The following is a 17243-nucleotide window of genomic DNA, read 5'->3' as shown; positions in this document are numbered from 1 at the left end:
TCTGTTTTATTTTTGTATGTCGTGCAACATGTAGTGAAGTTCTGTTTGCCTTGCTCAGCCTGGATTTCTTAATATGAGATATTTTCTGTTAGATTTACTGGTCTCCTGCATGTGAGTCCATCCTGCTCTTATTCCCGTGAGAGCTTTGTAGAAAGGAATGATTTACTGGTATTTTAAGAGAGAAGTTATTAAATGGCTCTACATTCTGTTCAAGGAGGCACATTGCTCTGCTGCGATGAATACAAAGTTAATAAAATAGGCAAACACATTTAAATACATCCATACTTAGTGAAGAAATAATAATTATTATTATCTTATTAAAACATACATTTAACAAACAAGCACACACGCTGACCAGTGAAGTTAGTCCTTCAGGTTTCATTATATTAATACATATTATTGTGTACAAATGTTCATTATTCGACATTCATTGTATTTCCACACACTTGTCGTTTTTTTTCTTATTAGACTAGATGTTTTATTGGAAATGTTAATATTAGATGGGTTTTACGGGAATGGAAATGTACACTGTGTTGTATTTTGCTTATTCAAGTGTCTTTTACATGAGATTGGGTAAGTACTGAATCCTTTCCCCTATAACACAGCAACAATTTACACTCACAGTGTGGCTCTGCATTACCAGAGAGGGGGGGGTTTGCACCGGGTCGAGGACGCAGGTGTTTCAGCGGCTTCAAGTTAACCAGATACACCAAACACACACACTCATTCAGACTTTCAGACTCTTCCTGTGACATGTGACTCTGTAGTGTTTGAATCCTTTTCTGTGCAGAAAAGCTTATTAAATATTCAAAGACAAGCTCTTGACTTTTTATGTCTATGAGATATTTCGTCCTCGTAACTCTCAGTCCTATCACTTATTACAGCCTTCCTTTTACCATTTAGTTTAGTCTAAATGGGACCATAATCCAAAACATGAACATTGTTTGTGCTTTTTTGAAAAAGAGTCAAAAGTAGCAGTTGAGATTCACTAGGAAAATGTTTACTGAGTAAAAAGTAGGGTCTCATAGACTTCTATACAATCAGACTTGTTTTGTAACCAGTGGGGGAACTTTCACATTGACCTTTCTTTCAGGCATGGAGGTGCCGCTATGTTTGTAAATGTAAAATATATAGTGTATAAAAGGTGTTCTTCCTCTGTAGTGTTGCTACATGCTTCCCCCAGTGATCATTCACTTTAGGACACAACTCTTCGTAAAACCCACCAGTTGCACTTGTACCTAGCCATAAACATGTAAATAAATACAAATAAGTAAGAGTTGAACTAATGCACCAGCACGTACAAGGGTCTTGCTTGTTTTAAGTCAAAATGTCAGCACTGTTCCTGTTGTTCTGAACAAAAGCGTCAGCTAAATGCAATGTAAAAAAACTGGTATTGCAGGTTCTATTGTTAGTTTGAGAGAAATGTGGAAGTATGGACAACTGACAAAAGAAATCTCCAACCTGGATCCTAATTTACATTAAACACTTGATCAAATGTTCTTGTTGAAAGCTTAAACATGGGGTATACATGTTTTTTTCCCCTGACATATAGCATATCAGTCAGAATGCACAGTGCGCAGCAGCAGGTGTGTGTGCAGAGCAGATGTGTGTGTGCTCCTCTCCTCAGTGAGGGAACTCTGTGTGTTCTGGCTCCTGCAGACACCAGAGCAAACACTCTGCGTGTGATTGGCCTACAGCTCTCTGAATATGCATGATGCCCTCAGCACACAGCTACCACCCAGAATCAGCTCAGTGTGATTACATCTCCATGTGCTGCTTCTTCTTTGTTGGTGGTGCGGTCCTGCTCCAGATTCAGATCAGCCTCTCTGTTCCCTCTGCCAACCCTGTCTCCTAAATATTACGTTCCCACAGAACTAAACTGCATTCTCAATTACGTTTAGCCAGAAACATTTTTTCTCCCATGTTACGTTTGTTATGAACGTATCTCAAATAAGTTTATTTTCGACATAGCTTTGCCATTTATTGTCTTGCTTGTCTTGATGTTAAATTAAAATCAGTAGGCGAGGCTGTAATTTCGCCAGCTGTTACTCTCATGAGCGAGGCAGAAAATAATAGTTTTAACATGCCAAAAAGCTGCTGTGTCGTTTATTGCACCTCAAACATTAAAACAAATCCAGAGTTCAGTGTTTCTGTACTTCCTCTAAGAAGAAAGGACAGTAACAGAAGAGCTCTGTGGCTTCAGGCTTGATCGCCGTTCAAATGACAGCGTTGGTTTCCCCAAAAGTGGGCGGGGCTGTAAAGTGACGTAGATTTTACTCTCATCTATTATTCAAAACCATTCTATTTATTCTAACGTAAATTACATGCCAGTGTTTTATCTTTTTATTTAGCGATTTGTTTTTGCACTGGGAATGTTTTCATGTGGAACCGGAAGTACGTCTAAAAAATCTATTAGAAAGCTGCAGCTAATTCAGAACGCCGCTGCTCGAGTCCTCACTAACACTAAGAAAGTGGATCACATCACTCCTGTTCTGAAGTCCTTACACTGGCTTCCTGTGTGTCAAAGAATAGATTTCAAAATATTGTTGCTGGTTTATAAAGCTTTGAATGGTTTAGGCCCAAAATACATGTCTGACCTACTGCTAAATTATGAACCATCCAGATCTCTCAGGTCTTCAGGGACTGGTCAGCTTTCTGTCCCCAGAGTCAGAACTAAACATGGTAAAGCAGCATTCAGTTATTATGCTCCAAATATCTGGAACAAACTCCCAGAAACCTGCAGGTCCGCTGCAACTCTTACTACTTTTAAATCCAGGCTGAAGACTTTTCTTTTTGCCGCTGCTTTTAATTGAACTATTCACATCTTAAACTGCACTGTAACTTTTAACTTTTATCCATGTATTTTTTCTTTTAATGTTTATTTTATTATCTTTTCTTTTTAATGACTGATTTTAAATGCCATTTTTAAAATGTCTTCCATTTTTGTAAAGCACTTTGAATTACCTAGTGTTGAAAGGTGCTATATAAATAAACTTGCCTTGCCTTGCCTTGCCTTACGTCACTTCACTTTGTCTTCTTCGTCCCTTTTACGTTCCAGACAATGCATGGCTCAGCGTAACAGACTGAACAGCGACCCCAGGTGTGTCTACATTGGAATTACATCTTCATTACTGAAGGAAAAATACTTTACCTTGTGTTTGTTAACTGGGTTTTTAATGCAGTTGGCTTTTCTTAATGGTTACAATATTGCTATGAGTTATATCTGAAGCAAATTATGTTTCTGAAGATGTGTAGTCAATAGTGATGTGTCGGTCGCGAACGAGCCGATTCTTTTGAACGGCTCTTTGGTACGAACGAGGGGAACCGAGTCGTACTTGGTGAGAGCCGTTCTTGTTATCGTTCAATCGTTGGTCCGCACTCACTGCCTGCCAAAATCCACTCTCCTTTTAAAAAGCTTGATTTTGTTCCCCAAACGTATTCTGTGAAGACCCGCCCCTACTCTGTTTGGTAGGTTTCAGCACGAGGAGTGAGATGGGGTGGGTCTTAACGGAATACGCGAGAGAGAAGTCATACCAAGTGGTACAGGACAGGTAGACAACGTGTTTTTCGGATGGAAAATGAGCCAAACGCGAAAACGCAGCAGCATTTGGATGCACTTCAACCAAAACCCAGTCAGTGATAAAGCGCACCATTTGTAAAGGCAAAATATCCTTTAAAGCAGGATCAACAAATAATCTCCATCGCCACTTAAAAACACAGTATCTAATATTAAGAGTTGCATGAATTTCATTCAAGGCAAGGCAACTTTATTTACTTAACACATACAGAGGGTAAATTCAAAGTACATTCACTGACATGATGACATGGATATGGCGCCACCTTGTGTCATGTTTACAATGCCGATTATTGACATTAGGTCTGGCAATACAGTCAATCATTATCCTGGTGATTATTTTGCAGATAAACCTAGTAACCTTAAAAAAACGGCTCTTTTGAACGGCTCTTTTGAACGGCTCTTTGAAAGGAACGGAGCCATAAGATCCGGCTCCCTTCAAAGAGCCATAATTCCCATCACTAGTAGTCAATTCTTCAATGTAGCATAAATGTGAACTCTCATTACAGGAACAATACCGGAAACAGACGTAGGAAAGATCCTCAGCTCGCTGATTGGATGTTTTAGCCGCAATGCACGTTGGGAGAGGGTGTTTATGCGATGTGAAATCCGAAAACATTTTAAAAAAAAATAATACTTTATTCCGAGTGTTCTTGCTTTTCTCTTTGGAAGTCATCACATAACGGCATTGTAATACACGGTTCGGCTGCATTACATATTACCAGTGGCGTTTTTATATGTACAAAAGTGGTGGGGCACAAAAAACGTAGATGTCTATATATAAGCTTCTGCAGTGACGTGCAGTGAGGTTCATGGCTGGTGAGGCACTGGCACTGACTCTTCAGGTTTACAAATATTATATTTTGACCTAAACCAAAATATAATATTATTTTCAAAAGCTTTTTTTGTCTGATGCTTCGATTAATTTTAAACAGACAGTTCAACAAAAGGATACCCAAAAAATGTCATTTTATCATTTAAATATTGAATTGTTCTCTCTTAGTAAGATCCCATTTTCAATAAAATGGCGGTCTTACCTTGACTTGAAGATGAAGTCCATTTGCCTATCCTTCTGGACAAACATTTCTATTACTTTTTTGTAAAAGTCCTCCTTATGTTCTTGTAGTTTCAAAAGTCTATCATAAATCTAATCCATAGATTTATGATAAAAAAATTATATAAGTAGGGTAGACATGTGGATATTATCCGGCTAATCAAAACGTGCATTTATCTAACAGGTACGTTTCCCACAGATCTTATTTCGAGCTATTTTCTAAAATCCTCTGGAGAAATCTCATTGCTTTTTTGTGCTTACATCCTGGTTTTAGGACGCGCCACTGCAGCTCTCTCGTCTCCTCTTCAAGCACCACACTTTTCGCGGCACACGTACTTACAGCCAATCAGCTCTGAATGATTTGAGATGACGTATGGTGGGGATGGTAGCTCCATGCCCCTCTGGTCATTATTTTTTTGCCACACACATTACATTACAAAATACTCTGAGCATGCGCAGTGAAGTTTTTACAGTCACCGTTGACTTCACAGCGAGAGGAAGGGGCATAATCAGGTTTTGTCCCTAATGGCTCTAAACAGCTCAATAGGCACACACTGTGACTGTAGACACACTAATTAGAAGAACACAGACTAAAACAGCAATGTACAGACGAATCAGATGATTAAACATGATCTTAAAATATATTTTATATATTTTTTTTATTTATTTTTTTGCATTTTTGTAATCATTATTTGTAATACTTTCTGCTGACACTAGGTGGGGCTGTGCCCCACCTGCCCCTAATGACCAGTCGCCATTGCATATTACACATCTGCCATAGTTCTTTATTTATAGAGCCCTGATGAGAAGACTTCTGGACAAACAGGAAGCACTGCCGCCGAAACTGAATACGTGACGTGGATCATAAATATATCAACAATTACACAATATCTTACATTTCTCTTCACACAATACGTCTCCTTGCAGTATCAATACTAATTCGGCTGACTTTTATATTTGATCCAATTGGTAGATAGGTTATATTTACACCATAACGGTGCACAGCTGATAGAAAAGGACTTGTAGTTTTTAAAGATATTACTGATTTTCTTTGAATATAAGAATGTAAATACTGAGTTGAGAGAATAGTCAGGGGATTTGGGTGATGGGAGACACATCTATGGATTCACAATTTCAATAGCTTACCATTAAATGACGGATATACCTTTCTGTCTGTGATGTTTTTTGTTGAATAATGTTATTTGATGAAAAAAAAAGGACACGTTCGATTCCTGTTTTGAATAGTGTGCCGTCGATGGGTTTCATTCCATTTCAAACTGCTGTTTGACGCTCGGTGTAAACTTCACGCACTGCCACTCCAACATCCAATCACAGAGCTTGAAGACTAATCACAGGATTTGTCAAGCAAAGCACATGGTGTAGTCCTAAACGATAGCTGAGGATTCTGGGTAGTGTAGTGTCTTCTGCCATCCTAAACTCCGAAAATATATTTGTTTCTCCGAATCGAAGGGTGAAAATACAAAAGCATTGTACACAATTTAAACCAATAAATGTTGTGTAATTAACAAGGATAATCTGGTGTTTTTGAGTTGATGAGTAGTGCAGATATCACTGTCAAATCAATCGACAGTAAAGAGAATACTTACTTCCGGGTGTAAAATCCTCCGTTATCCAATGGGAATGGACGCTCACATTGCCTTTGAGACTGTGTTGAAATTACAGCCTCGCCTACTGATTTTAATTTAACTATATATCGAGCCCGATCGTCGATTTAAAATGTGTGCTCTAAAATGATATTTATAAATGACTATTATCATTGTTATAAGCAAGACAATAAATGGCAAAGATATGTAGAAAATAACCGTATTTAAGATACGTTCATAACAAACGTAACGTGGGAGAAAATACGTTTCTAGCTAAACGTAATTGAGAATGCAGTTTAGTTCTGTGGGAACGTAATTTTTAGGAGACAGGGTTGCCTCTGCAGACATGTCAGTGCTGCGTTCAGTGACTGCATGTGTAACGTCGGGTCTAGGCTCAGTAAAATGGATGGAGGAAAAGTATCTCTACATTCAGCTTTTAGTGCACTGTACTGTACCACTTCAATGACCTTGTAATATAAGGCTATAGAGGGGTGCAGTGATGATGCCAACAGGTAAGGTAGCATTGCAAGGGGTCCCTCAACAAAAAGCTATGGGATCTCTATTTGGATTTCAGTATTGCTGAAAATGGCTTTGTATATTTATACATTAGGTTCAGCAGGTTCATCTCTAAGAAGTGAACATTACGATATAAACAAACTACATCAAGGTCACAAGGCTGTGCATCACTGCTGTCAGGTGTTCTTAATGAGTTCGATGAACACACAGGAAGCTCATTATCACCAAGTATTACCTCGTTAAAAATAAATAATACAACTTTGTCAATATGCTTAAAATGCAAATCTGTATGTTCAATTATTTTTTTCAGTTTCAAAATGATCTTTATTCTTATTCAGCAACCGGCAATATAAAAAAAAAATCCAAAACACAAACAGTTAACTGGCTGGAAACAGGTTTAAATATCTTTTCACTTTCTTTTAGGTCAAGACATTCTTTGTTGACAAAAATGACTTTGTAATGAGTAGGGGTTTTGAAGTGCACAGACAAATCTGTCAAGCCCAATCTGCTAGAAAGAGTCAAACATGTAGCAGTGTAATCCTCATAATAGCATCACTGAATGAACCGTATGCAGAGTATTTGATCTTCATTCACTTTTCTGACTTGTATCTTTGCTGAAATCAAATCCCTCTTCAGCTTTTTAATACATTCTACAAACTCAACTGAAAGTCCATATTGAATCATGTTAACCTCAGAATACACTATATGAAATATTTATAGTCATTTCAGTTGTCTGACCTCATTCTGTCAACAATCCAAGAAGTTTAAACTCTGCAGAGAAACAAACTTCCCAAACCCTGAGAGAGCAGTTAGCTTCCTGCAGAGGACCTGCTCACAGTCCTAAATACAGATGAAGCGTCTTATTTTGGACAGTTTAAAGTGCGAGGGTCGTGATCGGTTCATGCACGTTCCGTGATGGCCGGCCGGCCCCCAGTCAGACTTGATACCGCCCCCATGATAAATACATTTAATTATTGTGAAGCCAGCTGCAATGGATCATTGATCCACCAGGGGGTGCAGTGGGGTTCCACACTGGAGTCATGTGAAATCAACTTCTAAATAATAGATGTTGTTTAGTCGGAAAAAACGAACGAGCCGGCTCTCCCGATTTTTAATCCTAATTTAATCATCATCATTGATGTTTATGTTCGCCGAATTGACATGAAATCACTGACAAATATGAATATTCTGTATTCAACTTCATTGAAACGATCAGGATGGGTGTTATTTTTCCCCACAATGACCAAGTCGCTGCAAATGATCCCATGTATTACATGTACATGGCCACATTCTCAACAAAGTTACGTAACGAAACATTCTGTATTCCTTGCTTACTTTTTATTTAATGCTTTATAACAGCTGGAATAGTTCGTTTAGAACAGGCACCTCACTCGCAATCTGCTCCTCCGCAACGCCTACCTCCGGCTGAAATTATGAATGTACAGTAAGGCATAGTAATCATAGATAACACGGCAGGGTCCGTTACAGTTTGTTTTCATCTGATTTCAAATATTTCAAATGTCTGAAGTTAATAAATACATTCTCAGTGTTCAAGTCAATAATAGTCATATAAGAAAAGTACTGATCTAATAACAGAGATTTTATAAGGACTTTTCAATGTTCGACATCGCTCATGTGAAATACAGTAAACTGGATGTTGTGGTGCCGAGAGGCGGGGTATCAAAAGTACAAGCTAAACTTTTATTTAGCATCTGAACACACTTGTAAACAACGTGATGCCCGGGAAGCGAAGACCCGGCGGAAACAGCTGGTCTGGTTCACTAAAATGTCCGTGTACAGTATATCTGGTACTAATGTATAGCGGATCTTTGTTAAGATCCATATGTCACGGATAGAACTATATATTGAGCTTTAAAACAAATGATATATATTATAATAAAATAAACACCGGCTGTTGTTATGCCTGCTGTAACGTTTACTTTCTCCGTTCTCCGCTTAAGTAATTATTACTTCCTGGTTAGCTTTCCGCTCGAAATTTAAATCTGAAAATGGCAAAATAACGGAGAAAAAAACGTTCACAGAGAAGACGACAACAATTGTCACTTGCACTTGTCATTTAGCATCTGAACACACTTGTAAACAACGTGATGCCCGGGAAGCGAAGACCCGGCGGAAACAGCTGGTCTGGTTCACTAAAATGTCCGTGTACAGTATATCTGGTACTAATGTATAGCGGATCTTTGTTAAGATCCATATGTCAGTAGAGATGGGATGGCAGAAGGTGCTATATATATATATATATAATTCCAAAGCTGGTAAAGACCTTTCAAATTTAGCAATAATAGTCATATAAGAAAAGTACTGATTTGTTCTTGAATCAACTTTTTTATGGAAAATGTTTTATGTAATTTTATTTCATTTTAAATAAAATGAAAGACATTCACAGTTAATGTAATTAGATATACATTATGAATGCCATACATTTTTAAATGTAATTAGATATACATTATTAATGCCATACATTTTTGCATAAATATTTATTCAGTATGATAGCTGTCTAACAGAAGTTAAATCCATTTCTCACTTATTCTGACAATGTACTTAACCCCAAATAAAAGAACCCAATAAAAATAGTTGTTAAATAATAGTGAAGTCACGTTGTAATAACAATAACTCATCTCTCTCGGTTTTTTTTGTTTTCTTTGTGTGCTTTGCCAAAAGCCACTGTGTCAAGTGTCCTAGTTGGGTTACCGTAACGAACAGCAGCCGGCTCTCGATTTTTAATCCTAATTTAATCGTTTATGTTCGCCGAATTGACATGAAATCACTGACAAATATGAATATACTGTATTCAACTTCATTAAAATGTTATTAACGTGCCTAAACTCAGTAATTCACTAAAAATTACTGATCCCTCCGCGTCGCGGAGGGATCTTGATCCCTGGGTGTTATTTTTCCCCATAATGACCAAGTCGCTGCAAATTATCCCGCTTATTACATGGCCACATTCTCAACAAAGTAACGACATGACTCCCAATATTAATTAAAATGCTTTTATGGATTTAGAAAATATTTTTATTGATTTAAAACATAGTTCTATGTATTGATTTAAATTTACATGCATCCGCTAAGAAAAATAGTCCGTTGTTACCGTTTTTTAAACAGTCAGAATGAAACGGCAGCTCTCAGCTGTGTGTTCACACTCCTAACTCTGATCTTTCTTTTCCAACAGTTAAGTTAACTGTAGGTTACTCTGAGTGACAAGCTTACAGTTAGTGAAGTAACACTTTTTTTTTGTGAGTCACGACCTCGCTGTTTCATTCTAACATAACGCTCCAAATATGACTGTTTCCACTCGGACTTCAATACAGCAACACCATTGTTTGGTTTCCATGGTAGCGTGTCTCTTTAGTAGCGTGCACTCCTTTCCTGTAAATTACAGGTCCAGCCAGGCAAAACAGTAATATGAAATATGAACGTTAGTTTTTAACTGAAATGATCAAATAAAGTCAAAATGTCACAGTGTTTACAAACATTGACCATACCGTTCACCAGCCCCCACCCCACTCTTTGTTTAAAACGAATTGGCCATCGGAATGTGTGTGTCCCAACCCCCCCCTGTGATATCTCTTCACAGGGGGGAGAGAGTTAGACGCTTGTGAATTGTCAACGGGGGGGGGCCTCTCTGCACAGAGGAGCCGCGGAGAAGTGAATCACAGTGATCTGCTATTTTAAAGTAAATTCAACACATATCGACCCTAAATATAGCATATATTAAGAACGAGAAAGTGTTAACATCGTTCTTTGTAAACATATGACCAATGTGCGAGGGTGATGACATCAGAGCATCGTCCTATGGGCTTAGCCCCGGACAGGTACAACAGGTATTCACTCAGAGGGGGGTAGTTACCCATTTACATGTCAAAAAGCAACATACAGTAGGCGGGTGGGGGATGGTGAACGTTTACATTTCTCTACAGCAGTGGTTCCCAAACTTTTTGTGCCCAAGGCACACCAAAGGACAAGTAAAAATCTCAAGGCACACCTATTGTGCGAAATAGCCCTTATAACACGTGTTATCACTCATATCATGTAAAATATCTGTAAATGTGCATAATTATTTACTAATGCCAAATAAAATGTATAGATAGAACAATCAGTGGTTCAAGTTAGTATATTCCTCAGTGTAACATATCCACTAGTTGCAAAGCTTAAACATTTTTATATATTTTTTTATTTTAAGGGAAAGGATGTTTTCACTACTCAGTTTGTCAACTATGTTACGGACAAACTTGATGTCATTACAATCATTTGATTAAGTCCTGCACTTCAAGTAAAATCAAATTTGAAAGGCTCTTGAGTCTATTCTACCATATATCCAAAGATTTTTTAAAGTTTAAAAAATAATTGTATTAAAGTTTTGTTTTTTCATGTGATATGTTCAGCACTGTCATTAAGTTTAGGGATATTTTGTATTATAAAACTACCATACAGGTCATTTTGATAGTTTTAAGAGATGTCATGTAAAACTCCAACCTGTGTAGATATACATTATACTATAAAGGATATCAGAAGCACTATTTTAGATATTTTAAATTTGAAAAAATGAGGTGCAACATAGTTGACAATGAAAGTCAAACATTTGACGCAAATAACATAGTTGACTGGACACATTATTAACCATCAGCACTATGTTCATTTCAAGGCAGAAGTGCAAAATTCCATTGATAATGATGTGTAATGACGTCTACATGTCGTACAAATTGTCAACTAGGTTACCTGTCAACTAAGTTACTACAGTTATTACAGTACTGGGTAACTCAGTTGACAGGTAACCTAGTTGACAATTTCCCTATTTTGACCCATCATTTCAATGGTAGGCCTTGCCTGGATGACCACATGTCATTTTCTTGAACAGGTTAACATCACATTTGCACATATAATTGAATTAAAATCATTAAACAATTGTAAACCATAACAATGTACGTAACATTGTTGATTGTCAATGAGTATATTAATTGACCATGTGCTATTATACATAAAATATTGTAAAAATGTAGAGGACAATCACCACAGTGTGTTCAAAATGTCTGCCAAAGAGGAACATGGCATCATGTGATGCTGGTGACATGGTATTGGGACAAACAATTTTTGAGTTAAAGGGGGAAGTTCTGTTAGTAACATAGTTGACAGAACTTTTGCGGACATTCATATATTAAGATATTTAAATTATTTAAAGGGGGAAATCAATTAAAAATATGTTATTATTCTTTAGTATTTAGACTTTTGAAATAAATGAATCATTTTTTAAATTTACTTTAATGGTTTTTATTCATTATTTTGAATCCAAGACACCCTCAACTGAAAAACGGACATAGCAAAAACTGACAATTTAAGAACATCATGACACATTTCAAGCTAAATAAAGCATAGGATGCACATAATGTTTGTGTGATATTATAACATGCTTTCCAATAATAGGCAAAATATGATATTTTTGAAGAAAATAGTTAGAATAATTATAATTATCATCAATGGACATCAATGGACATGGAATGTACCCTAAATTGTAGAATCACTCAGCAGTTACATACACCAAACCTTCCAGTTATATTCCTATCAATATTATGAAGGCTTTTACAGAAGGGTTTGGTCATATATAATTCATAGCCTGAATTATATAACATTTTAAACCTAAAAACATGGTGAAAATTGATATTTTAGGGCTGTTGACAGTATTTTCTGATTTATGGAGTGATACAAAGAGATATCCAAAATCCCTTCTGTAAAAGCCTTAGATACTAATATGACTACAAAATGAAACAATAATTTTGATCCTGGCTTTATCCAAAGTTCAGATTTCGGTTCCTGAAATGTGTTAAAATATGCGCATATTTCATGAGATAATGGTTCATTTGGATATTTAAACATGCTATTTCAGAAAACTTGTAATACAAAAAACAATTGCCTTATTGTAAGTAATTAACTGGAGAAATATTTAGCTGATATCTTTAAGTTAAAAATACCCTATTCACCTGGGGTGTCTCGCCTTAATTAGATGTTTGATAAGTGCAGATCACATAGTAAAACACGTACACAGATACATTATTTTGTAATTTTATTAAATTCGACAATGTCAATTTCACTTTCCACTATGTCCACCGTTGTTTTTCACAACCAATGGCAGAACTTTATTGAGGCCTGTAATTAGTCAACTACAGGTCTCTTGAGTCAGTCTTTTTCTTCCAAAAAGCTTGTGACAAGATGTTATTGCTCTTGGGGCATTAAAAACAAGATTTTAACTTTAGTTTTTTATATAATATCTGCATTTTCTATTGTGAAAAACTAAGTCTTAGTTATTTAATATATAGCGCCATCTCCTGGTTAAACCCTGAAATTGGAGAATAGTGGGAGGGCCTAACATTCCTGAATACTGGTCTTTGGCAGGCAACTGGCTGGCAGTCGGCAGGAAGCTGTATGCTGGGGTCCAAAATAAGAGGCTCCATCTGTACACATTTCAGATTAAAGAGGAACTTAGTATTCTTATTATTAGTTTATACAACTTGACAGCCATCCCAACAACTTCAGAATAAGACATGAGAGGTTCCTAACATTCACACACAAGCAACAGGCGTTTTTGACACAGATCTAAAGTGCTAATAATCAGGGGATTCATCTTTTTTTTAAAACAACCAAAAGAGGATTATGTGTCAGTGTAGAAACAAGTTGTACTCACTATGTAGTCCAATTTAGGGGCTGGACATATCCAAGTTCGCGTTTGAGGTACCTGTACTTTACCCGAGTATTTTCATTTTATACTACTTTACTCTACGCAAATTCTCTACGCAAATTCTGTACTTTTTACTCCACTACATGTATTTTAATGATTTATTTTGTAGTTGCTTTATACATTCAGATTTTGACACACAACACTTAAGAAAAACTTTTAAAATATGATAATGTGGTAGAGTTTAAACCATCCAACATTATAGATAAGTAACTAAAACCTTAGAGGGTTAACAGAAAATTATTTGGCAGGAATCTTTGCTTTTTTATTCCAAAATATTTCACAGTTAGAGCTGCTTGCTGCTTTTGCTTTCAAATATTTGTTATGCAATAAGTACTTTTACTCCTTATACTCTAAGTACTTTTTCCTAATTGTACTTAAAGTACCACCAGATCGGTGCATTTAAATGTTACATATATATATATTTTGGTTGATTTGTATCTGTAATTACTGCTGTGACTTTTCATAATGAATATTACAATATTACAATGTCAATTTATTTAATGTGTATTCAGTGTACACATTAATCACTTTTCTTTAGCTATATTGCAATTAAATGGAAATTAAAAATGCCCTCTAGAAGTCATGAAAAGGTATGGAAATATGTGTATAATATATCTTGATATTGTAAGATGTAAATTATTCCCATTATTATTCCACATTCCATTCCAAAGTTATTAATATAACTTTTCTATAATCCGCTAAATGTCTTCATATAAAAACCCTCATAGTGGTGTGGTTCTACTTTTAGGTCCATGTAATGAATTAACCATCTATGTATTGTATTTTAAAGGTCCCATGTCATGGCCATTTCTACTGATCATAATTCCATTGTTGAGGTCTACTAGAATAGATTGACATTGTTCAATGTTCCAAACTCACATTGGTTTCTCATACAGCATCTCTGTATAGTATGTGTATTCACTCTCTGTCCTACACGGCTTGTTGGAGCTCCTGCCCCCCCCCCTCCCTGTGAGCCCACTGTGCTCTGATTGGTCAGCTCGCCCACTCTGTTCTGATGAGTCCACCACCGTTACAGCAGAACATCAGTGTTTATGTGTTACAATGGCGTTTGTTAGCAACCAGAAAATGACACCAGTAATGACAAACAGATGAGAATGCTGCGTGGGGTCTGGGTGCCGTGTTGGAGGGACGATGCGCGGCTCGCTGCTGTGAGGAGCGGACAGTGTGAGCTGGCTTCATTTCCTGCTTGCTGCGTGGGGTCTGCGAGACAGCGAGACAGCGAGACATCGCGAATGGACGCGGGAAGGGGTTGCTGAAGGGGCTGCAGCACCCCCTTCTGCGAGGCTCCACTAGCACCCCCCCCAGCACGTCACAGTTTTGCCGCAGAGAATGTGTGTGTGTGAGGAGCTCCACGGATTGGTCCATTTGGGTATGGGCACGTCACCATACCCAGGAAGAAAAAGAGAAATCTCCAACGAGGCGTTCTGGGGCAGCATAGACAGGTCTTTTCTGTGTTAGAGTTTTACTCTCTACAGCGTGTACTTTGAGGGTTTGTGACTCTGCAGACCGTTATTGCATAAAAACCTTCATAACACACAAGGGGACGGGTAATAACCGGAAAAGCATGACATGGGACCTTTAATGTCAGTCCAAAACCCGAAGAGAAGGTCATTTTCCATATTTAGGATTTTGACAACACAATTTTCTGCCACTCTTACATGAAAGAATTGCTTGAATATTCATATTTTGCGGTTACTTTTCTGTTAATTGACTTGTTGCAGATCTTGTTTTTGAAATATCCACAGCAGGACACAATTAGTTTTCTCTGAATATAATTTGAATCATGTTGGATGAGTTTGATGATGACATAAGAAGTGTAAAAGAGCAGGTGAAGAGACTCTTGTCATTTTGTTATACAAGGTGTTTAGTCACAAAGTAGAAGTACAAAGATCCCTGATAACTGAACTGTCCTTTTGTTTCATCATTCCGACATTATGCTCATGTCAGCTGTTTTCTATAATGTGCTTGGTTGAATTCAGTCAAGGTAAGAAAAAATCCACGTGTCAACAAAAACTCAACATTAGCATATTATATTATTCAAAATATGACAGAGACTTTTTGTTGGATTTAAAGTATACACACATTTGGTTCAGCTGCTGCAGGTCGAGTAAAAGGTTTGTCTCTTAACAAAATCACAACCTTCAAAATCAAATGGTTATGCTGCCCTGATTACTATCCCTCCGCTGAAGCAACAAAAGGATAATTAACCATAATAATCCATTAAACTGATATTGTTCATCAGGAGCTGTGTGGTTTAATAAACAGGCTGCGTACTGAAACAGAATCCTTCACAATCAACTAGGGATGTAACGATACCAAAAACTCACGGTACGATAATATCGCGATAACAAGTCCACGGTACGGTGTTTATCACGATATTGAAAAATAAAGGGAAAAAAAGGTACAAAAAAAAATGTGGGAAATTTTTTGGGGGAAACCTTTTTTTTTTTACTTGAAATTGTTTTCTTTATTAAATAATAAATCTGATTTGAACAGCATTTTAGTAGGATAGTAGTATTTTAAAGTGTCAAAAACAAAGTGACTAACAGACTGGAACAGGAACAACCAGTGTTTTTTTACCTACTAGTACTACCAAACAAAGTAGGCATTTTCTTTGTGCCACTGCATCTCACAAATAAACAAGGACATTGAATAATCAGATCCCGCAATAAAATAAATCAAGTTTCACTTAATTTTTTCAAGTAACTCAACTCAAACTCACTAACTCACTCACTCAGCATCATCAGACAGGTTTTTTGCATATCTCGCGAGGTGCATGCATATCTCGGTGGGCATGCATAACACGGCATAACACCTCGTATAAAAAAAAGTATATTGGTATATTGTTACATCCCTACAATCAACCAAACAAGTCCTGCAGGAGCTCATCTCAACCTGCAGCGCCCCGATGTTTCAAATCAAAATTCAAATCACACGCACACACACTCGCAGTCCTAAACACACAGGCTCTGGGATGCTCCAGCGGAATGAAGCCTTATCGATTCCTCCTCCCACACAGGACACAACGTCCACGGCTCGTGTGATTATCAGACATGAAAATATGAAGGAATGCAGGGAGCCTGACCGAACACACACTCCGGCACACGCTGAGGGGAGGAAGAGATGGAGGGAGATTCAGGATGCAAAAGAGATTCAGCTCAGAGATTTAGAAAGAAGGACACAGAGGAAGTGGTGAAGAAAGAGAGGAAATGATTTGGAGGAAAAGGGAGGATGAGGGAGGAAGAAGCTGAGAGGAGCTAGAGGAGGAGGTTAAATAAGAGAGATGGGTAAACGTCATAATGAATACTGGAGGGTAGGAAACACCTCATGAGACACTTCCCTCAGTACACTGCCTGTTGGGCACTGTAAACATTTGAGCATTGTGGGAAAGTCGACCAGGGAGTGTTGTCTCACACACAGCTGCTGTGCATTCAGAGGAAGTGTAATCACTGCTGTTAGCTAGCTAACTAGCTAGCTATGTTATCGATCGTAGTAGCAAATCATCACTGACTGCTAAATTAGCCAAACATATAAAGGTGGCTCCTTTTGAACACCAGTAAAGTAGTACGTTTATTAAATAGTGAAAAACCCCACTTGTATAACTTTTATTTCTTAATGCTGTGTTCAAGATCATTGTTTAGCGCCAGAAGTGTGCAGCATTCCAAACTCAACTTTCTAAACATTATGAGCACCATTCAGGTACTCATGGTACTTATGCCATAC

The sequence above is a fragment of the Trematomus bernacchii genome, unplaced genomic scaffold (genome assembly GCF_902827165.1).
Source record: "Trematomus bernacchii unplaced genomic scaffold, fTreBer1.1, whole genome shotgun sequence".
Lineage (NCBI taxonomy): Eukaryota > Metazoa > Chordata > Actinopteri > Perciformes > Nototheniidae > Trematomus > Trematomus bernacchii.
This window is presented reverse-complemented; position numbering follows the sequence as displayed.